This window comes from Schistocerca nitens, chromosome 4 (genome assembly GCF_023898315.1).
Source record: "Schistocerca nitens isolate TAMUIC-IGC-003100 chromosome 4, iqSchNite1.1, whole genome shotgun sequence".
In the NCBI taxonomy this organism is placed as follows: Eukaryota; Metazoa; Arthropoda; class Insecta; order Orthoptera; family Acrididae; genus Schistocerca; species Schistocerca nitens.
Genome location: NC_064617.1, coordinates 523,803,657 through 523,825,261, shown reverse-complemented (window position 1 = coordinate 523,825,261; position 21,605 = coordinate 523,803,657). Strand labels below are relative to the sequence as shown.

Here is a 21,605-nt window from a genome sequence, read left to right as displayed (position 1 = left end):
GTTCTTCCAGCGAACCATTCGCGACTGGAACAGGATAAGGGGGAAATGACAGTGGTACACAAAGTACCCTCCGCCACACACCAGACAAGGAAGTGAGTTAACATTTCATTGACATCCAGTTCTGAGCCATGTCTAAAATTTAAAGCCTGTAACTCATCGGAACGTTAGTTTAAAATAAACTGCAAACTTTGTATCAAACAGACAGACAGGAAAGCGATACCATTTCTCTCTCTCTCTCTCTCTCTCTCTCTCCCCCCCCCCCCTTTCCCCTGCCCAGAGACGCCTATCTGCCCGCATACCGCCTGCAACGCCTTCTAATACTATCCATTCGGCACGGTGGCCCTGCAGGGTAACGGAGGTTTCGGGTGTTACTAATCTTTTTCACGCCCATCACTGTCGAACAGACCGACAAGAAAGTGAGTTAACTGTATTGTCATCCAGTTTAAAACTATCCTTCAAATTCCAAATCTCTAGTTCATCAGGAAGGTAGTTTAAAACCATTTGCAAGATTTGTATCGAATACACAGACACAACAACAACGTGGTTAAAAAGACCATACTTGCTTTAATATCTTGGTTGATACAAGAGTTACAGGGTTTAATCTCCCCCCTCCTTCCTTCTCACATCTACTGTCCACATTAAACAATTCGCAGTCCAAGTAATTAATAAGCAGAGTCTTTTAAGAAGATTTGAGAGGAGCGAAGATTACAATACTTGTCGTGTTGGGATGGCTCCAGTTCTTCTTGTCTAGAGGTCTGATTCTTGAAGGTGAAAATCTCACATCAGGTGCTCATCGATGATTTGAACAGAATTGATTTGAAGACAGTTGTTGCAGAATTTTTTACGTAAATGTGTTTCCCACTGATTTTCTCACATTTCAATATTTCATGCCGTATTTTGATTTTTCACGTTAACAAAGCCGAAATACGAAAATACGTCCGATCACACCAGAGGCAATCTTAAGACTCTCACACTCTGCGGAAATAACAATATTCCAAAGGGTTTACAATTTTTCTTAAAAATGAATTCTTTCTAGTTTTCGTTACATTATTAATTCCGATTATTATTTCTTAAATATAAGCGTAGTAAACAGTACAGGATTGCGTAATTAATAATATAAATTTTAAGTGTGCAGCCTGCCGCTGTGGACGAGCGGTTCTAGGCGCTTCAGTCCGGCACCGCGCGACTGCTACAGTCGCAGGTTCGAATCCTACCTCGGGCATGGTTGTGTGTGATGTCCATAGGTTATTTAGGTTTAAGAAGTTCTAAGTTCTAGGGGACTGATGACCTCAGATGTTAAGTCCCATAGTGCTCAGAGCCATTTGAACCATTTTTAAGTGTGCGAATAATTCGTAATTTCAAATGTTTCTAAAAAAATTATTTTTAACCATACATTCAGAACTATTACTCATCGATTACAACATTGAAACTAAAATATTTTATAAAGTAATTCGTTTTCATAAATTTTAGCTTGAAATATAACATACGGTGTAAAAAATTATCTGAAAGTTTTCAGAAAAGCAACTGAGATAATACTGACATGTCCAAAATTCGAAAAATATTACTGGTATCGACAACTACTGTTGAGGAGAAGTAATGCTAGAGAAGAATGTCCCGTTGCAATGGGCCAAACACGACAAAAGTTTGTGCCCCTCTATGTTCTATCATATGCCCGAAACCTCGTTTCGAAATCTTGAACCGTTCACAAAATGGACAGGATGGTAGTTTTTGATGACACACCCCGAATAAGAGAAACAGGTCGGTCCCGGCAGTCAGAGACGTCCTGACGAAGAGTAGAGTGAATTTATTCGAACGTTCGATTTTTAATTCAGATATGACCTGACTCCAATACCTAGAGAATTTTGTACATGGATCAGTAGAGATGTCTGACTTGTACGTCCTTTGCCGTGGTAAAATATGTAGGCCGTGTGACTACACTTCAGTGCAGAACGGAAGTGCTGCAGGCAGCCACTGCGCGAGCACAGTGTTGTGTCGATTAGCGCGCCAGCGGAGTCGGGGCGTGTCTGGGCTGCGAGGCGCCGCTCGGAGCAGCCACACCGCGACGAACGGCTCACGCGCCGCCGCCACGCCTGACCGCCACTTCGCTGAGCCCCACGACAAGCCACCAACAGTCCACACCGGCGTCTCACTCTGGGCTGCACTCTCTCCCGCCACGCGCTACCACCAACTTCTTCAGAGCTTCACCTCCAAGGCATTTCCAGTAGTGTCGCACAATCACGAGTGCCGCATCATTTCAAATCCTTCAGGAACGACGTTCCTCACGACAGCGAATTGACTGCTATCGCTTTCGAAATCACAAGGCTCAGTCTTGTGGTAGATGAACGTGGAGATCAATGTACCGAGAATAGACTGGGACGTCTATGGTTTCATTGCAGGTGGTACGGACAGAGAGTTTCGCAAAGCAGCTCTAAACGTTTCTCAGACAACTATATTGGCCAATTACGCTGGCGTGCTGAACTTACAGATGGAAGAACCTTTCGCATGATACTTAACTGCCAAGTAAACTTTCTTCTTCTTTTGCTTGTACATTTGTCCAGCAGTTTCGCAGGGTCGGCATGGTTACAACGGATTTGGCGTGGTTAATTTAAAGGGGTATTGGATGCCCTTCCTGCCGCCACCCCATACCCCCGGGACGGGATCAGTGTACCCCAGATATCTGTGTCTTGTGTAAACCATGTAATAGTGCGGATGTGTTTCAGATTGTGAGTCGTGTAACTAAGGAGGGATGTGGGGACCAGCCCGGTATTCACCTAGTGGGATGTGGAAAACCACCTATAAACCACATACAGGCTGGCCAGCACACTGGCCCAAGTCGTTAAACCGCCGGGCGGATTCGATCCGGTGCCGGCGCGCCTACCCGAGTCCAGGAAGCAGAGCATTAGCGCTCTCGGCTAACCTGGCGGGTCACTGGCAAGTAAATATAGCTCGATAAAACTTGGATCATAGACAGAAAAAATTGCTACAGAATAGAATACCTCATGAAACGAATAGAAGTGAAACTTTTATTCAAAGACAATAACTCAGTGAAGTCGCTGCGATTTTTAATAGTGCCCTGGACATTTCAAAAGACGGAACATGGTCCTCAATAGGGTGTGTGATTGCGAGGTGCCGGGGCTAGCAGTGTATTTTAACACTAAATTCTAGAATCTACATATGTAAATGATGCTCTAATCCCCCCCCCTTTTCTAACTCCGACTTTTGCTGTTGCACATGGATTAAAAAATATACGTGAACTGACTGTACTCAACCCTGCTAGTGGAGTAGAAAAGAGTTTGGCACCTGAAATAATTTAATTTGATAAATAAGTTAAATAATGGAAGGTTTCATTAACGTAGTGAGAAATGATGGGTTGCACTACGGATTAACAGAATGAAAGTTCTGTCCAAAATAACAATATGATTTATTAAGACTAAACACACAATACTAAACCAAAACACATGAAACATTTCCAATACATCAAATTGGCTCAAATTGGATACACATACAAACACTGTAAAGGTGAACTTGTCCCTAAACTAGATCGTGAGGTTTAAGACGAAGTGGTATGTGGAGCCAATTCCTTGCCACTCAAATCTCAAGAGAGACACACAGCTAACCCAACAGTAATTGCTGCTACTCAAGACAGAACAAAGTTAGAAAAAGACGAACAGGCGCGCTCTGCTGAGCTCTGATTATCACCTAGGAAAATCCCTATCTGCCGGTGCTGCGGACATACATTACCAAACTGTCTTCTTAACTGCCCGAAACACGATCTGGCGTACCGGAGGCGAAGGCTGGTTGCTTCGACGTCCTCGACCGAAAGGGGAGAGACGACTACTTAGAGCACCCGTACAGGCCGAACACACAACATTCCCGCCCCCACGACAGTGGCCGTGGTTAAACGTTCCAATCAGCAACTCGAAAACCGGCAGAAATTCCACTCCATTGCCGGAGCACTACCATTCCACCAATGGAGATTCTTGGCGCCAATTTCTGTGCTGATTTTGCTACGTCACGGAGCTATGCCCTGAGCAAGCCAATCACAGTTACTATTTTGCAGAAAGCGCGGGAATTTTCCCGCCACAACTGCCTGGGTACACAAGTCATTCCCACACCTCGCTGGTAGCCCGCCAGAAAGTGTTTTCGCTAAGATTCTGCGAAGTAACGGAACCTCTAGCCCAGCCGCTACTTCAAACCCCTCCGGGCGTGTCTTTTGACAATGTCGGCGTCTGCAAAGCATTCACTCGACTTCCTCGCACCCGTCGGCTTAACCCTCACCAGTTCAACAGAGCCCGCCTGTCACCGGACCACCCGGGTGACGAGAGACGCTGCGTGGGAAGTCCGCGTGTGGAGGAATAGCAACTTTCCACCGCATGTAATTAGAGAGGAGAATCGTAAGATAGAAATATGACAGGGGGCTCATGCCACCTCTCATGATCACCACGACCAGCAGTGCATGCTCCTATGCTGGCCACAAGGTTCGGAAGTTCTTGTGGTAGGGCGCTTTGTAGCTCCACCAGCGTAGTTGCCAACTGCTGGTTGGTTCTTAGTGCGTGTGGACTTGCTGCAATACGTCTCCCCAACACGTCCCATTCGTGCTCGATGAAATTTTTAAGTCGGGGTTACGGGCAGGCCAGTTCACTCGCCGAATATCCTCTCGTTCCAAGAGCTGTTCCACCTGCACAGTTCGATGCGGTCGGCACTGTCATCCATGAAAAGGAAGTCAGGACAGTGTCATAATATGTTGACCGCTTAGTGTACTGTGTTCAAAGATTTACATGTGAATACGCCCATACAACATTCCGCCTCTCCACAAACACCTGGACAACCAAAACGATCGTGTTCGGCAATGTCCCAGATTGCGTTACGTTTTCCCATCACTTGCAATATGAGAGTGCGTCCAGCACTGTCCAAAGCTGTTTCATCGAGCAGTGTTACTTGGCAGTGACACACCATAGAAAGTTACTTTGGTTGTTAAAAATGTTCAAATGTGTGTGAAATCTTACAGGTCTTAACTGCTAAGGTCATCAGTCCCTAAGCTTACACACTACTTAACCTAAATTATCCTAAGGACAAACACACACACACACACGCCCATGCCCGAGGGACCTCCGCCAGGACCAGCCGCACAGTCCATGACTGCAGCGCCTCAGACCCCTCGGCTAATCCCGCGCGGCGGAGTTTCTTTGGTTCTCAAGTTATTCAAACCGAGTGAAGTTCGACGACCCACACGCAGTTTTATCTACATTGTCAATAAGAGATACACGAACTGGCGATAACGATGTCATCATAGCTACGATCGTTACTAGAGTCAATAAATCCATCAAGAAGGTTAGGAGAGTTTGTATGCTGGACAGAGCGATAAGCATGCAGCTTAAACAATGAATTTAGCTCCAGTATAACGGACGTAGAGAAATTCTGAGCGAAATTTATACCGATGGTAAACTGGATTTGGAGAAGTACATGCCGAGTAATTGGAGTAAGGGTGGAAAAGACACGCTGTGCTTTAATAATAAAATTTGGAAAATGCTGAAAAGAAATGATTGTTCCACACTTGATTCGAAAAAGAATGCGGGAATGTTCACTGGAAAAAGTTAGAAGAAATGCTTCCACGTTAACGTAAACCTCATATATTATCAAAAAATCTTGGCGAGAACCCTAGAAAATTCTAAGCCTGCGTAAAACTGCTAAGATGGTTCAAATGGCTCTGAGCACTATGGGACTTAACATCTATGGTCATCAGTCCCCTAGAACTTAGAACTACTTAAACCTAACCTAAGGACATCACACAACACCCAGCCATCACGAGGCAGAGAAAATCCCTGACCCCGCCGGGAATCGAACCCGGGAACCCGAGCGTGGGGAGCGAGAACGCTACCGCACGACCACGAGCTGCGGGCAAAACTGCTAAGAGGATCAATGGCTTCCAGTCAGTCGATCATCAACGAGTCTGGTTTTGCCAATAGAACCCAGGAAATGGAAACATGAAGTTGTAAATTTCGCACTTAAAAAATCATTACAGAAAGCCGTACAGACCTAACATCGTTTGATCACTGCAGAAACTCCCATGTGGAGGACGTAGAAATAGTAGTTGGAAACAAATCACCAATTACAGGTGAAATCCTAGTTCCATTCTGCTGAGGGTACTCTTGGGTAATGGTCACTTTGTGGTATGTTTCTCGAATCGCTCACTCAGAGGACAAGTCTCAGACTACTAAATAGATCGCAGGTGACTTTCGTATATAAGAAGGGTAAAAGAAAGCATCCGCAGAATTACATACAAATACACTTTGCTCTAGGATCCTTGATCATATTCTAACTGCGAAGATAATAGATTTCCTTGAGAGAGAAAAGCTTCTCTTCACAAATCAGCGTGAATTTAGAAAGCATCGCTCATGCTAAACACAGAGCTCGCCTAGGAAGTGTAATGGAACTGTTCTTATTCTTTCTATACATAAACGACCCGACGGGTAGGATGAGCATCAATCTGTGACAGTTTGCTGATAACGCTGTAGTTTATGGCAAAGTGTCATCCTTGAGTGACTATAAAGCGATATAGGATTCTATTTCGTGTGATGAATGACAACTTGTTCCAAATGCGGATAAAATTAATGCAAATGAATAGGAAAACCAAATTCAAAAATACAGACCAGAAGTTTTAAATGAAGTAAACACTGCCGTGAAATTGTCTGATGAAATTCAAAGTGTTTGGGCTACGTATACAAAGGTGAAAAAGGAGCTACAGAACGAAAGGCATCTGCAGCGATAAAAATCCAGCCGAGGACAACGTTTTAATGACAGATATAAATATATTACGCCAGCTGAAGATGGGAAAAGTCCGAAACTCGTCTTGGCATTAATAAAGCTATATAGTGTCTGACTGCTGTATCCATTCAAGTACAATGTGCAGCAAATATGATTGAAATCATTCCAGAGATTTAGGATGAGCTTTTTACTCATGGCTTGGTCCGAGGACGCACATTTCAAATATATTTCACATGCATTTAACATATTTCACACGTATCTGTACACATGTTTCATCTGTACCTCTAACGTAATGCAGTTTGGTTTTCACGCAGCTCAATGTTTATTACGTCGTACTTCCTGAAATGTGTGTCGTACAGTGATATATTTTCTAGGTACATTCAGCGACGTATCTGACTACTGTGTGCGAAATGTGTTGTGAACAGAGTTAGTAGTATAGAAGTAATAAATTTAAACGTCATGTATGATGCACCAGTTTTTCAAATATCTCAGTGCTTATGACGTCACATCTCCTGAACGATGTGTCGTGCAATGATATAATTTTGCAGGTACGTTCAGTGCTATATTTAAATACTGTCTACAAAATGCGTCGCGAATACAATTAGCAGCTGAGAAGTAATAAAGTAAAACGTCATACCTGGTGCGGCAGTTTTACTGCTTGAACAGCGAAAATATAGTAAGCGGTAACCTTTTCTCCTTTCGTCATTTTGTGAGGGCTGTCAGTGAGAATAAAATTTCATGACTGTTTGATATTATGTGTGAAGTTCCTTACAACTCACTAAGTGCTCTTGTTCTCAAATACTGGATTAATACGTTTAGTATTACTTCTGTTTCACCAAGCCATTAGAGCATGAACGAGTAACAAAGATACTAACTCTCTCTCTCTCTCTCTCTCTCTCTCTCTCACACACACACACACACACATACACACACACACACACACATTTCCGCATTTATAATATACACTGAACAGCCAAAACAATAGAGCCACTGCCCTCCGAGAAGTTGGATGCCACCTGGTGGCGTTGTGGGCCCATGACGGGGTAACAAGAGTATGTAAGCGGAGCAGACACGGACGAGGTATAACTCTAGCCAAGATTTGGGCTGCAAATGGGGAAATCCATTGAGATAAGCGACTTTGAGAAAAGGCAAATTAATATTATGCAGAACCTGTGAAGCAGTATCTCAAAACCGGCGAAGCTGGTCCAATGTTCACTTGCTACTGTTGTGAGCATTTACAGAAAGAGGTAGAAGGACAGTGAAACTACGACTAGGCGTTAAATGATTGGACGTCCATTACTCTGCACAGAACGTGGGGTTCAGAGGCTTGTCTGCTCTGTAAAGTATGATAGATGGTGATCTGTGGCCAAAAGAGCACAGTGCTGGTGGACGCTCCAGCGTTTCCGAGCACACTGCTCATCGTACATTGTTGAACATGGAACTCGACAGCAGACCACCCCTACGTGTTCACACGTTGACCCAACGACATCGTCAATTACGCTTTCAGTGGGTACGGGACCATCGAGATTAAACCGTCGATCAATGGAAACGTGTCGGCTCTTCAGGTAATCACTGTTTTCCTACACTAGATCGATGGTCGCCTCCACAAACGCCGATCGAAAACTGCAGCGCGCCACGGACGCAAGCTGGTAGGAGCAGTATTATTCTGTGGAAGACACTCTCCTGCGCTTGCATGGGACCTCTGGTAATAATCGAAGAGGCACTGATAGCTGCGAACCATTACATCCCTTCATGCTTAATGTCTTCCCCGGCAGCGATATCGTCTTTCAGCAGTATAATTGTCCGTGTCTCGAAGTCAGAGCTATGCTACAGTGGTTCAAATGGCTCTCAGCACTATGGGACTTAACATCTATAGTCATCAGTCCCCTAGAACTTAGAACTACTTAAACCTAACTAATCTAAGGACATCACACAACACCGAGTCATCACGAGGCAGAGAAAATCCCTGACCCCGCCGGGAATCGAACCCGGGAACTCGGGCGTGGGAAGCGAGAACGCTACCGCACGACCACGAGCTGCGGACTATGCTACAGTGATTTGAGCAGCATCATAGAGAACTCACGTAGATGTCCCAGCGATCAAATTCGCTGATGTAAATCTTATGTAACCCATCTGTGTTGCTATCGGGCGCCATCACCTCATACGCACAATAGCGGCTCATTATTTACACGAATTACACGACTAGTGCGCAGTCATCTAAAGCTACATACCTCCATAAACCTACCAACAAACTGTCGGATCCGTGATACACAGAATAAGTGATATATTTCGTTACAAAGACGTACAAACAAGCTATTAAGCAGATGGTCATAATGTTTTGGCTAATCAGTGTATATGTAAGATTGCTGCGTCAATGTAGATATTAAAAGTTTAGACTCCGACAATTCATTAAATTTCGTCACTGGAACTCCCGTCTTATGTACAGCAGTACAATAGCTCTCTCTCATTCTCCATCCGTTTCACTGGTTTGGCCAAGTGAGTCAGTGAGGAAGGCTTGTCACCAGGTACTGTCGAACACAATGAAAAATTTATGTGCTGTGAGCAGTTACAAAACAATATCCAAATGAAGTAAATCAGTCGCAGAAAACGTTCTGACGAAACTTTGTACACAAACGTAGCCCCTTCTGTGAAGTTTGCTTGGATTTCACTAAATGCTGGAAGTGTAACAAATGACGTAGTTATACTTGTTTTTTAAATAAAACCGCCTTTTCTTGCTGCAACTTAATTTATTTTTCCCAGGCACATCTCGCCTTTTTCTTGCTCTAAGGTATCATCAGTGGTAGCTATAACGATAGAGTTTTGTTATTTTTAGATTATCACACAGCTCACGTCGCGATTTTTATGTAAATAAGTAATTATTTACGGTTTGCTGTGATCTGCGTTTCCTCTCATCTGGTCTGGATATACCACTACCACTTTGTTACCGACATATAAGCACAATTTTGTAGTCCGAATTTTTTCACGCTGTTCACCATGCGACCTCCAGACCAGATGAGAGGAGACGCAGATCACAGCAAACCGTAAGTAATTACTTATTTACATAAAAATCGCTACGTGAGCTGTGTGATAATCTAAAAATAACAAAACTCTATCGTTATACAGGGAAATACAAAAAGGTACGGCCAAACTTTCAGGAAACATTCCTCACACACAAACAAAGAAAATATGTTATGTGGACATGTGTCCGGAAACGCTTACTTTACATGTTAGAGCTCATTTTATTACTTCTCTTCAAATCACATTAATCATGGAATGGAAACACACAGCAACAGAACGTACCAGCGTGACTACACTTTGTTACTGGAAATGTTCAAAATGTCCTCCATTAGTGAGGATACATGCATCCACCCTCCGTCGCATGGAATCCCTGATGCGCTGATGCAGCCCTGCAGAATGGCGTATTGTATCACAGCCGTTCACAATACGAGCACGAAGAGTCTCTACATTTGGTACCGGGGTTGCGTAGACAAGAGCTTTCAAATGACCCCATAAATGAAAGTCAAGAGGGTTGAGGTCAGGAGAGCGTGGAGGCCATGGAATTGGTCCGCCTCTAACAAACCATCGGTCACCGAATCTGTTGTTGAGAAGCGTACGAACACTTCGACTGAAATGTGCAGGAGCTCCATCGTGCATGAACCACATGTTGTGTTGTACTTGTTAAGGGCACATGTCCTAGCAGCACAGGTAGAGTATCCCGTATGAAATCATGATAACGTGCTCCATTGAGCGTAGGTGGAAGAACATGGGGCCCAATCATCACCAACAATGCCTACCCAAACGTTCACAGAAAATCTGTGTTGATGACGTGATTGCACAATTACGTACGGATTCTCGTCAGCCCACACATGTTGATTGTGAAAATTTACAATTTGATCACGTTGGAACGAAGTCTCATCCGTAAAGAGAACATTTGCACCGAAATGAGGATTGACACATTATTGGGTGAACCATTCGCAGAAGTGTACCCGTGGAGGCCAATCAGCTGCTGATAGTGCCTGCACACGCTGTACATGGTACGGAAAAACTGGTTCTCCCGTAGCACTCTCCATACAGTGACGTGGTCAACGTTACCTTGTACAGCAGCATCTTTTCTGACGCTGACATTAGGGTTATCGTCAACTGCACGAAGAATTGCCTCGTCCATTGCAGGTGTCCTCGTCGTTCTAGGTCTTCCCCAGTCGCGAGTCATAGGCTGGAATGTTCTGTGCTCCCTAAGACGCCGATCAATTGCTTCGAACGTCTTCCTGTCGGGACACCTTCGTTCTGGAAATCTGTCTCGATACAAACGTACCGCGCCACGGCTATTGCCATACATCAAATGGGCAACTGCCAACTCCGCATTTGTAAACATTGCACTGACTGCAAAACCACGTTCGTGATGAACACCAACCTGTTGATGCTACGTACTGATGTGCTTGATGCTAGTACTGTAGAGCAATGAGTCGCATGTCAACACAAGCACCGAAGTCAACATTACCTTCCTTCAATTGGGCTAACTGGCGGTGAATCGAGGAAATAGAGTACATACTGACGAAACTAAAATGAGCTCTAACATGGAAATTAAGCGTTTGCCCACATAACATCTTTTCTTTATTTGTGTGTGAGGAATGTTTCCTGAAAGTTTGGCCGTACCTTTTTGTAACACACTGTACACTCCACTGATGATGCCTTAGAGCAAGAAAAAGGCGAAACACGTCTGGGAAAAATAAATTAAGTTGCAGCAAGAAAAGGCTCTTTTATTTACGAAACAAGTATTTCTGTGCGTGCTTTGGTGGATGGCCACGCAAACAAACCTCTTCGCGATGTTCCACGGATAGGAAACAACTTCGACGCCAACAGCCGTAGAACAGTGTTAATCAGGCTAGTAATAAATGCATCAAATCCATCTTACTCCATCAGCGAGCTATTTCTGGTGCTGGAGCTAAACATCCGTCTTCTTCCCATCCACCCCTTCCCATCGCATCCCTTCCCTCTGCACCCCTTACGAACAACTGATCTGGAAATGATTGTACCCAACGTGAACATTTAGAAATAAATGTTGTACTCTTCCTTCATCGAAATGGCTCGTGGCTGCAGGCATGATTAATCAGCAGAGGCCAGCGTGAGCAGATGCCTCAGCTTTCACTTCCGCTGGGCGTCTTCTACAAAAGGAACACGCGGCAACGCCGTCATCTGCCGGAAGTTCCGGCCACCGGCAGCCGAAATGACGCTACAAGTAATTCGCATCAGTTAATGTCGGGAACTACGCAGCAATTAAACACAATGTCCATACTTTCAATTCACAAATTCAGCACTGACTGTTTTGCGATATCTCGCGAATCTGCCTTCGTTCAGGAAACTTGCCTATTCCTATTTCCAGAACCGCTGATACAGAAATGGTTCAAATGGCTCTAAGCGCTATGGGATTTAACACCTGAGGTCATTAGTCCCCTAGGCGTAGAACTACTTAAACCTTACTAACCTAAGGACATGACACACATCCATGTCCGAGGCAGGATTCGAACTTCCGACCATAGCAGCAGCGCGGCTCCGGACTGAAGCGGCTAGAACCGCTCGGCCACAACGGTCGGCACTGATGATACGAAGGATTTCAAGAGTAAAGGTGTTTTCCATAATGTGCAGATTTCGCTACTTAATGTGGCTAAGACTCGGGCAATAGAGCAACACCTCACTGGCAAACTATCGTTTGATGACTGTCTTACACTCCTATGATGATGAAATTGTTTGAGTTGGAGTTTACAATTTTTGGTTTCTTTTTTATTTTCTTTTATTAGCCTCTGGGTGCACGAGTACTACTCATCCACGATGTTAGTGCGCTTGGTCGTTATCGAAAACATGCAATGATGTTACAGTGAACAGATACAGCGGTACAACGAAAAATCAGTCCACAGTTGCAAATTTTACTTTTTTTATTCACTCGATGATTAGTTTCGGGCCGAGACCCATTTTCAGATCATCGTAACATACTCAGAAATGGTATATCCGAAGATGTGAATGCCATGTGAAGAATGTGCAACGAACAGTTACAGCGCATACAGACTAGTCATCGAGTGAATAAAAAAAAGCAAAATTTGCAAATTTGGCTGCTTTTTCGTTGTGCTCATTAACAGAAGCTGCTAAACCACAGCATGGTGGAAGTTCGTAAATACAGCTGTGACTAAGGAAAACGCATCTCTGTCGACGTTAGCAGGTCAGTTGTGCATATACCATCAACCCTGATTACGTGACGACTCACAGTAATCAGACCGATACACCCTCATTCCCAGGTGTAATAATACTGAGGTCGACTAATACAGCCAGTTCAGACTTTCAGGGTTGCCTTTACTTAAAGTATGAAGTTCATTCATATGAAAAATAAACAAAGCCAACGGCCTTGCCGCAGTGGTAACACCAGTTCCCCTCAGATCACCGAAGTTAAGCGCTGTCGGGCTGGGCTAGCACTTGGATGGGTGACCATCCGGTCTGCCGAGCGCTGTTGGCAAGCGGGATGCACTCGACCCTTGTGAGGCAAACTGAGGAACTGCTTAACTAAGAAGTAGCGTCTCCGGTCTCGTAAACTGACATACGGCCCGGAGAGCGGTGTGCTGACCACATGCCTCTCCATATCCGCATCCAGTGACACCTGTGGGCTGAGAATCACACAGCGGCCGGTCGGTACCGTTGGACCTTCCAAGGCCTGTTCGGGTGGAGTTAAAAACAAACACACACACACACACACCACACACTAACTGATCGATTATACTCCATTCCAATGCCAACTTTTAACATGAATTCCACGACCAGTTTATTAATGCATACAAGATTATCAACACGAGACAATGTTAATTAGACGAAAAACTCCTGCATAAAAGGCTTTAACGCAATGTCTGAGATCTGGCTACTGAACTCGAAATCACCATGTGACATCCCAAATCATTAATTCCAAAGTACTAAGAATTTAAGAAAAAAAAGTCTCGGTATAATAATAGCCTGTTGCGCTACATAAGCCGGCCGCGGTGGTCTCGCGGTTCTAGGCGCGCAGTCCGGAACCGTGCGACTGCTACGGTCGCAGGTTCGAATCCTGCCTCGGGCATGGATGTGTGTGATGTCCTTAGGTTAGTTAGGTTTAAGTAGTTCTAAGTTCTAGGGGACTGATGACCACAGCAGTTGAGTCCCATAGTGCTCAGAGCCATTTGAACCATTTTTTTGCGCTACATACTCGCAGCGGGCAGCGGGTGCATAGCAACGAGTCGGCGACGCGCCTTGTCCAAGTCATGTCACGTGGTGTAGCGTGGTGTCCGGAGCGGGAAAACCTGCCCGCACAACGACAACAGCTCAGTCTCGTACTCATTCCTGCATGCTTACCAGGCACGCGCCGGCTATTATTCTGTAGACGAACTACGTTCCGTATTTGGACTACGTTTGGTGTTTCTCACGGGATGGATTTCTCGTAGCATTACAAGGACTTGCAATAATGCTAGGTGTTCATCCTTTCAGCAGCTGCAACTAGCCAAATAACTTTGTGTTCTGTGGAACTCTTGACTTGTACAAAACTAGTAACTAGAGTTTGTTTTCAAATAAAGGCAGCGGAATCACTGACCCGACATTTACGTCGCACATAGGAAGGAAGGATGATGAAGGTTTAATGTCCCGTCAATGAAGAAGAGCACAAGCCTGACTGGTGAAGGAAATCGGTTGCTTCTTTTTAATAGAGCCATTCAGTATTTGCCTTGAGTGATTTACTGAAGCCATCATAAAATCCAAACCTGAATATCTCAACAGGTGTTTGAACCGCTGATCCACCGACCGCGATACCAGGGTCGCTCTTCGCACCTCTTCGCTCGGTCGCTAGTGTTCCCTCCATTCGGCGTCACGATACCGTGAAAGACAACAGGAAAATAGCCACATGTCATTCCCGGACACAATGACTTTCAGTATATCCTCCTTTCATACAGTGCACAATGTTATGCCTAGCAGTGGAATGACACTAGCATTGCCGGCCGGTGTGGCCGAGCGGTTCTAGGCGCTTCAGTCTGGAACCGCAGGACCGCTACGGTCGCAGGTTCGAATCCTGCCTCGGGCATGGATGTGTGTGATCTCCTTAGGTTAGTTAGGTTTAAGTAGTTCTAAGTTCTAGGGGACTGATGAACTCAGATGTTAAGTCCCATAGTACTCAGAGCCATTTTCGACACAAGCACTGTATGTAAATATGGCAAAGTTTATCAATAATGTTGGCTACTTGTTGCATCCAAGCGGTTCAACTGAGCTGAAAGAGATAACTGCCGTTAACACACCGCAGACACTATCACTAGGAGGGACCGCAGTACTGTGTAGAGCCGGCCGGAGTGGCCGTGCGGTTCTAGGCGCTACAGTCTGGAGCCGAGCGACCGCTACGGTCGCAGGTTCGAATCCTGCCTCGGGTATGGATGTGTGTGATGTCCTTCGGTTAGTTAGGTTTAATTATTTCTAAGTTCTAGGCGACTGATGACCTCAGAAGTTAAGTGCTCAGAGCCAGTACTGTGTAGACACACAACTATCCACTATGTATTTGATGTAAGGTGAAAAGAATATTTATTTTCTTAAGTAAACTTAAAGGTGTTTCTTTCTCTGTGGAGTTATGATTTACTATAAAAAACTACAATTTTTCAAACTAATATTATATTTTTTTTATCTGCTACTGATATTTTTAAACCAAAGCAAATCAAAGGAAAGCTGCGAGCTCTGACACAGACGGGCAAATCGGGACTGACCGACCGCCATGTCTTCCTCTGCCAATGGCGTGATCATGTATGGAGGGCGATGGGCTTAGCACACCACTCTCCCGCTTTCTTGACCTTGGAGCTGCTAAGTGTTACCCAAGGAGCTCCTCAGCTGGCATCACGCGGCTCAGTGCACCCTGTTCCAGAGCTCCCACCAAGGATAACTCCCTCGCAGTGTAGAGAATCGAACCAGCGTCTTGGTATTGTAGCACGACTAGCTGACCTCTGAGCAACGGAGGCAGCAAAACGCCCCGCGCATAATACGTGTTATGACCCTTGTGGTGGGTCCACTACGGCACTTAACGTTCTGAAGAAGAACAAGTTAATTTCTGCTGATAAAATCTCGATACGTCTCACCTAGAGTGTCTGTGGAGTAGTGCGGACCCATGCTTTCAGCTGCAGGGATTCAACATCACTCACTAATGAGCCACTTTCTTTGACGATCGACATGGCTAAGCCACCTATGCTTTTCTCTGGCCCAGTAATGGGTATATGCGACAGCATTTGCTAACTAATATGTTGCAAACGCCGCGCATAAAAACCGTGATATTTCCGTTATTTATATCTCGTGTGCTAGTGGTGATTGAAAGGTAGGGTCAAGTGCTTTAGGTAGCCCTTGGTCTAGGGACCATTTTCATACCCAAAAGAAGAGCCGCGCGGGATTAGCCGAGCGGTCTAAGGCGCTGCAGTCATGGGCTGTGCGGCTGGTCCCGGCGGATGTTCGAGTCCTCCCTCGGACATGGGAGTGTGTAATTTAGGTTAAGTTGTGCGTAAGCTTAGGGATTGATCACCTTAGCAGTTAAGTGCCATAAGATTTCACACACATCTGAACATCTCCAAAAGAAGAACACCTTACTGTAACTATCCTACAGTACTGGGTCACATACTGAATATTACACACTTCCTGCAGCTAAGGGGCTTACGGAAGCGCCATTTAGTTCAATGGTCGTTCGCGGGAAAACCCGAAAGGCATCGTTTTGGTGTACCAAAACCGAGCCTTGGATTCAGAGACGACTATGCACAGCAAATGCCGTAATTTTAGGATATATTCTTAAGACCCGATCTAGAATAACATTGGTTTATTTAATTTCTTTATCTGCTTCCAAGATACAGAGGTTTAATGTAAAATCCGGTGTGGGGCGAAAACGTAGTTTATAAAGGGACGTAGCTAAAAAATGGCTCTGAGCACTATGGGACTTAACTTCTGAGGTCATCAGTCCCCTAGAACTTAGAACTACTTAAACCTAACTAACCTAAATACATCACACACATCCATGCCCGAGGCAGGATTCGAACCTGCGACCGTAGCGGACTTGCGGTTCCAGACTGTAGCGCCTAGAACCGCTCGGCCACACCGGCCGGCAGGGACGTAGCATGGAGAAATATGCTGTACAGTGTTTCTGTTCTCACCAGAAGTGTTCTGGGCGCCCTATGTAATACTGAAGCACATACGAAGTTGTTGTGCAAATAAAATTCGGTCTGAGGTGTCAAATTAGTTTTATGTAATTTCCGTTTCACACAAGTAAACTATATAAATTTTACTGACCCATAAAGAAATTTTCATAGACAATGTGAACGAGCTCCTATTTGAAAGACTGAATGGAAAGTCGGGTACCAGCTGCCCCATTCTACCGTCCTCAGCACCTTTGAAAATTTTCCCAAAAATTTTTGGCTTGCGGACACGTTCGCGCTTTTGCGTTCTGAGAGAGAAGAAGACAGTGGCAATGTCAAAGAGACGGAAAAGTAATAAACAGACAGTGATTATATTGTAGAAAGAGCGAAGGAGACAATGGCAGAGTGATAAGAAGAGGGGGACAGAGTGGCAGTGGAACATGAAACATAGTTGACAGTGACAGAACGGCGCCACGAAAACAGCGGAGGAGACAGTGCCAGGGGAGGGAGATGGGGGGAAGGGGAATAAAGAGAAAGAGAAAGTGGAAGTGTGTTAGAGCCAACCAGTGATAATGACACTATATATGACAGTGACAACGAGGAAGAGGGAAATAGTGACAGTGAGATGAGACTGTACTGGTAGGACAGAACGAAGGGGACTGTGACTGTGACACAGGAGGCAATGGCAGAGATTCATAAGAAGATAATGACAGTGAGTTGGGCTGAGTGAGTCAGAAAGGGCAGCTGGGAGTAGATGGGTATGTGCGACTTACGATGGAATTGTACGTGTGATTGCGTTACAGTTAGGGGGGCTTGTGGGAGTTAAGAGGTGCGTTGAGTGTTTGTTTTTTTTTTTTTAAAAAAAAAAAAAGAGGAATATCAGAATGAAGCACCTGATACCGCAATTTTCAGTCAAAGTGTTAAAAAAAAGGAATATGAGAATGAGGCACGTGATACCCCACTTTTTAGTCAAAGTCTTATAATTAAACAGGGATGGCTTTATAAATTACAGAGAAATTGACGTCATCTGATAGGCCGTGAATAAAAATATAAGTACAGAAAACTGCAGTCATAGATTCACAAAACCATACACATATATACACAAGCACAAAATTTTTATTTTTACCTTGGACGAAATATAATATTGGCCCAAGATAAGTTAAAGTAGTTCGGATCCCGCTGTTCGACCAAGACTTTCGAGACGGCTGCCCCGATGATGAGGTGAAATCCTGAACTAGATATCTCTCCTCAAACATTCCCAATTGAGATTCCCTTCGCCCCATTCCCATTATCTTCAAATATTTCATTGAAAAGACGTAGTCCTACAACAGCCCACCCAGACATCACAAGTTGGGAATGTAAGGCAAAATAAATCTTTTCTTGAAATATTCGTCTAGTCCTATCAAGCAGTTTACGATCCTCTTCAGGCTCCTTTTCACATGGTGCATATGAAAATCACATATTTATTTCTGTAGTGCGATGGGGGGTACTTTTCACAGAGTAGCTTGTTGATATTTGATCCTGTATTATAAGACAGTTCCAGTAAGACGATCTTTCTCGTAGGTAAGGAAAAGACCCCTAGCCCAAAAGCTATCGAAAACGCTTGACTCAACGTTTGGATGACCAAAATAACCCAAGGCAAGAGCATACGATAAACCTCGTTTTAAGCGTGGTGTTTTTAGAACATATACTGACGGGAAAAAATCGGAGCACCAAGAAGGAGTTGTGCAACATAAACGAAAGATGGTAGATGTGTTTCTACTTCTCAAAAATTATGTCAATTCAGCTTTCAGGCCAGTCGCATAAAAGTGGCGCTGGTAGTGCACCTATGAGGATGCAAATTAGGTTTGCTTTAAATACACGCTGTAGCGGTTGTCACCATTAGTTACCTTTGAGATTGAACGTGGTGAGTTGATGTTAATCAAGAAAGCCCTTAAGGTGACAAGGAGACAACACCCCACTGAGCTTGAAAGAGGTCGTGTACTGCGGATGCTCCTTCTGCGATATTGTAGGAAGATTTTATAGGAATCCGGCCACGGTACATGGCTGCTGGCAGCGGTGCTCACGAGAATGTACAATCGCAAGAAGGCTAGCGTGCGGACGGCCACGTAACACTGCGGGGAGGGAGGACCATAGTATTCGGTTTATGGCTCTGAACAACGGTACTGCATCTGCTGCAGCAATATGAGCAGCAGTTGGCACCACAGTGACACAACGAACTGTTACAAATCGGTTACTTCGAGGACAGTTCTGAGCCAGACGCCCTGTAACTTGTATTCCACTGTCCCCAAAACCACCACCATTTGCGACTTGAGTGCTGACAAGCGAGGGCTCGTTGGAAGGCAGGGTGGAGGTCTGTTGTGTTTTCTTATGAAAGCTTGTTCTATCTCGGTGCCAGTGATGCTCGAGTGTTGGTCCTAAAGAGGTCAGACACACTGGGCCTGGGAGTGCGATTTCGAAAGACAGCAGAAGCACTCGAGCACTCTCGTGGTTGTCGCCACGCACCCGGACTACAAATTTGTACGTCAGTCAATCTGATGATTAGACCTGTTGTGCTGTCATTAATGAAAAGCACTCCGGGGGGGGGGTTTCCAACAGGATAAAGCTCATCCACATACCGCTGTCGCAACGGAACATTCTCTACAGAGTGTCGACATGTTTTCGGCCTGCTCGATCACCAGATCTGTCTTCAGTCGAGCGTATATGAGACATCGTCGGACTACAGCTCCTGCCCCTTGCAAAAACAGCATTAACCGTCCGTGGACTGACCGACCGAGTGCAACAGACACGGAACTCCATCCCGCAAACTGCCATGCGGCACCTGTACAACACAATACATGCACGTTTGCGTGCTTGCATTCAACATTCTGACAATTACACCGCTTATTAAACTACCAGCATTTCACGTTTGCAACTGCTTATCTCGCGCTTACGTTAGCCTGTGGTTTTGCAATGTTAATCACTTAAATATGTTACCTAGACAAATACACTACTGGCCATTACAACTGATACACCAAGAAGAAATGCAGATGATAAACGGGTATTCATTGGACAAATATATTATACTAGAACTGACATGTGATTACATTTTCACGCAATTTGGGTGCATAGATCCTGAGAAATCAGTACCCAGAACAACCACCTCTGTCCATAATAACGGACTTGATACGCCTTGGCATTGAGTCAGAGCTTGGATGGCGTGTACAGGTAGAGCTGCCCATGCAGCTTCAACACGATACCACAGTTCATCAAGAGTAGTGACTAGCGTATTGTGACGAGCCAGTTGCTCGGCCACCTTTGACCAGACGTTTTCAATTGGTGAGTGATCTGGAGAATGTGCTGGCCAGGGCAGCAGTCGAACATTTTCTGTATCCAGAAAGGCCCGTACAGGACCTGCAACATGCGGTCGTGTATTATTCTGCTGAAATGTAGGGTTTCGCAGGGATCGAATGAAGGGTAGAGCCACGGGTCGTAACACATCTGAAATGTAACGTCCACTCTTCAAAGTGCCGTCAATGCGAACAAGAGGTGACCGAGACGTGTAGCCAGAGGCACGCCATACCATCACGCCGGGTGATACTCAAGTATGGCGATGACGAATACACGCTTCCAATGTGCGTTCACCGCGATGTCGCCAAACACGGATGCGACCATCATGATGCTGTAAACATAACCTGGATTCATCCGAAAAAATGACGTTCTCCCATTCGTGCACTCAGGTTCGTCGTTGAGTACACCATCGCAGGCGCTCCTGTTTTTGATACAGCGTCAAGGGTAACCGCAGCCATGGTCTCCCAGCTGATAGTCCATGCTGCTGCAAACGTCGTCGAACTGTTCGTGCAGATGGTTGTTGTCTTGCAAATGTTCCCATCTGTTGACTCAGGGATCGAGACGTGGCTGCACGATCCGTTACAGCGATGCGGATAAGATGCCTGTTATCTCGACTGCTAGTGATACGAGACCTGTGGGATCCAGCACGGCGTTCCGTATTACCCTCCTGAACCCACCGATTCCATATTCTGCTAACAGTCATTGGATCTCGACCAACGCGTGCAACAATGTTGCGATACGATAAACCGCAATCGCGATAGGCTACATTCCGACCCTTATCAAAGTCGGAAACGTGATGGTACGCATTTCTCCTCCTTACACGTGGCATCACAACAACGTTTTACCAGGCAACACCGGTCAACTGCTGTTTGTGTATGAGAAATCGGTTGGAAACGTTCCTCATGTCAGCACGTTGCATGTGTCGCCAGCGGCTCCAACTTTGTGTGGATGCTCTGAAAAGCTAATCATTTGCATATCACAGCATCTTCTTCCTGTCGGTTAAATTTCGCGTCTGTAGCACGTCATCTTCGTGGTTTAGCAATTTTAAAGGCCAGTAGTATATATTGCAGAAATTGCGTCACTCTACATTGATTATTTTTTGGTGCTGCAGTTTTTTCCCGTCAATGTGTTGTGTGGTGACACACGCTTGGGGCACACCCGAGGTATGAAGATTTCTCTCCGTTCACAACGACGTGCTGTGTTCTGTTTGCCGTACGCAGTTGCTTCTTCGACAAGAAAGCGTCAAGGAAATTTGGAGTGTGGCAGCCGCTAGAACAGGCACAGCCGGTGCCTGCGCGGTGTTTGCCGGTCCGCTGAACCGGAATAGCGACTAGGGGCGGCGAGGCAGTGAGGGCCGGA

At 45.2% G+C, this 21,605-nt stretch overlaps 1 protein-coding gene and 1 pseudogene across 1 annotated transcript in view; both read left to right on the top strand.

The window, feature by feature from the left end:
* Positions 1-21,605, top strand: part of LOC126252028 (uncharacterized) — a 130,721-nt gene that overhangs the window by 50,121 nt on the left and 58,995 nt on the right. The window lies entirely within an intron of this gene.
* LOC126253989 (5S ribosomal RNA) lies at positions 13,150-13,267 on the top strand (annotated as a pseudogene).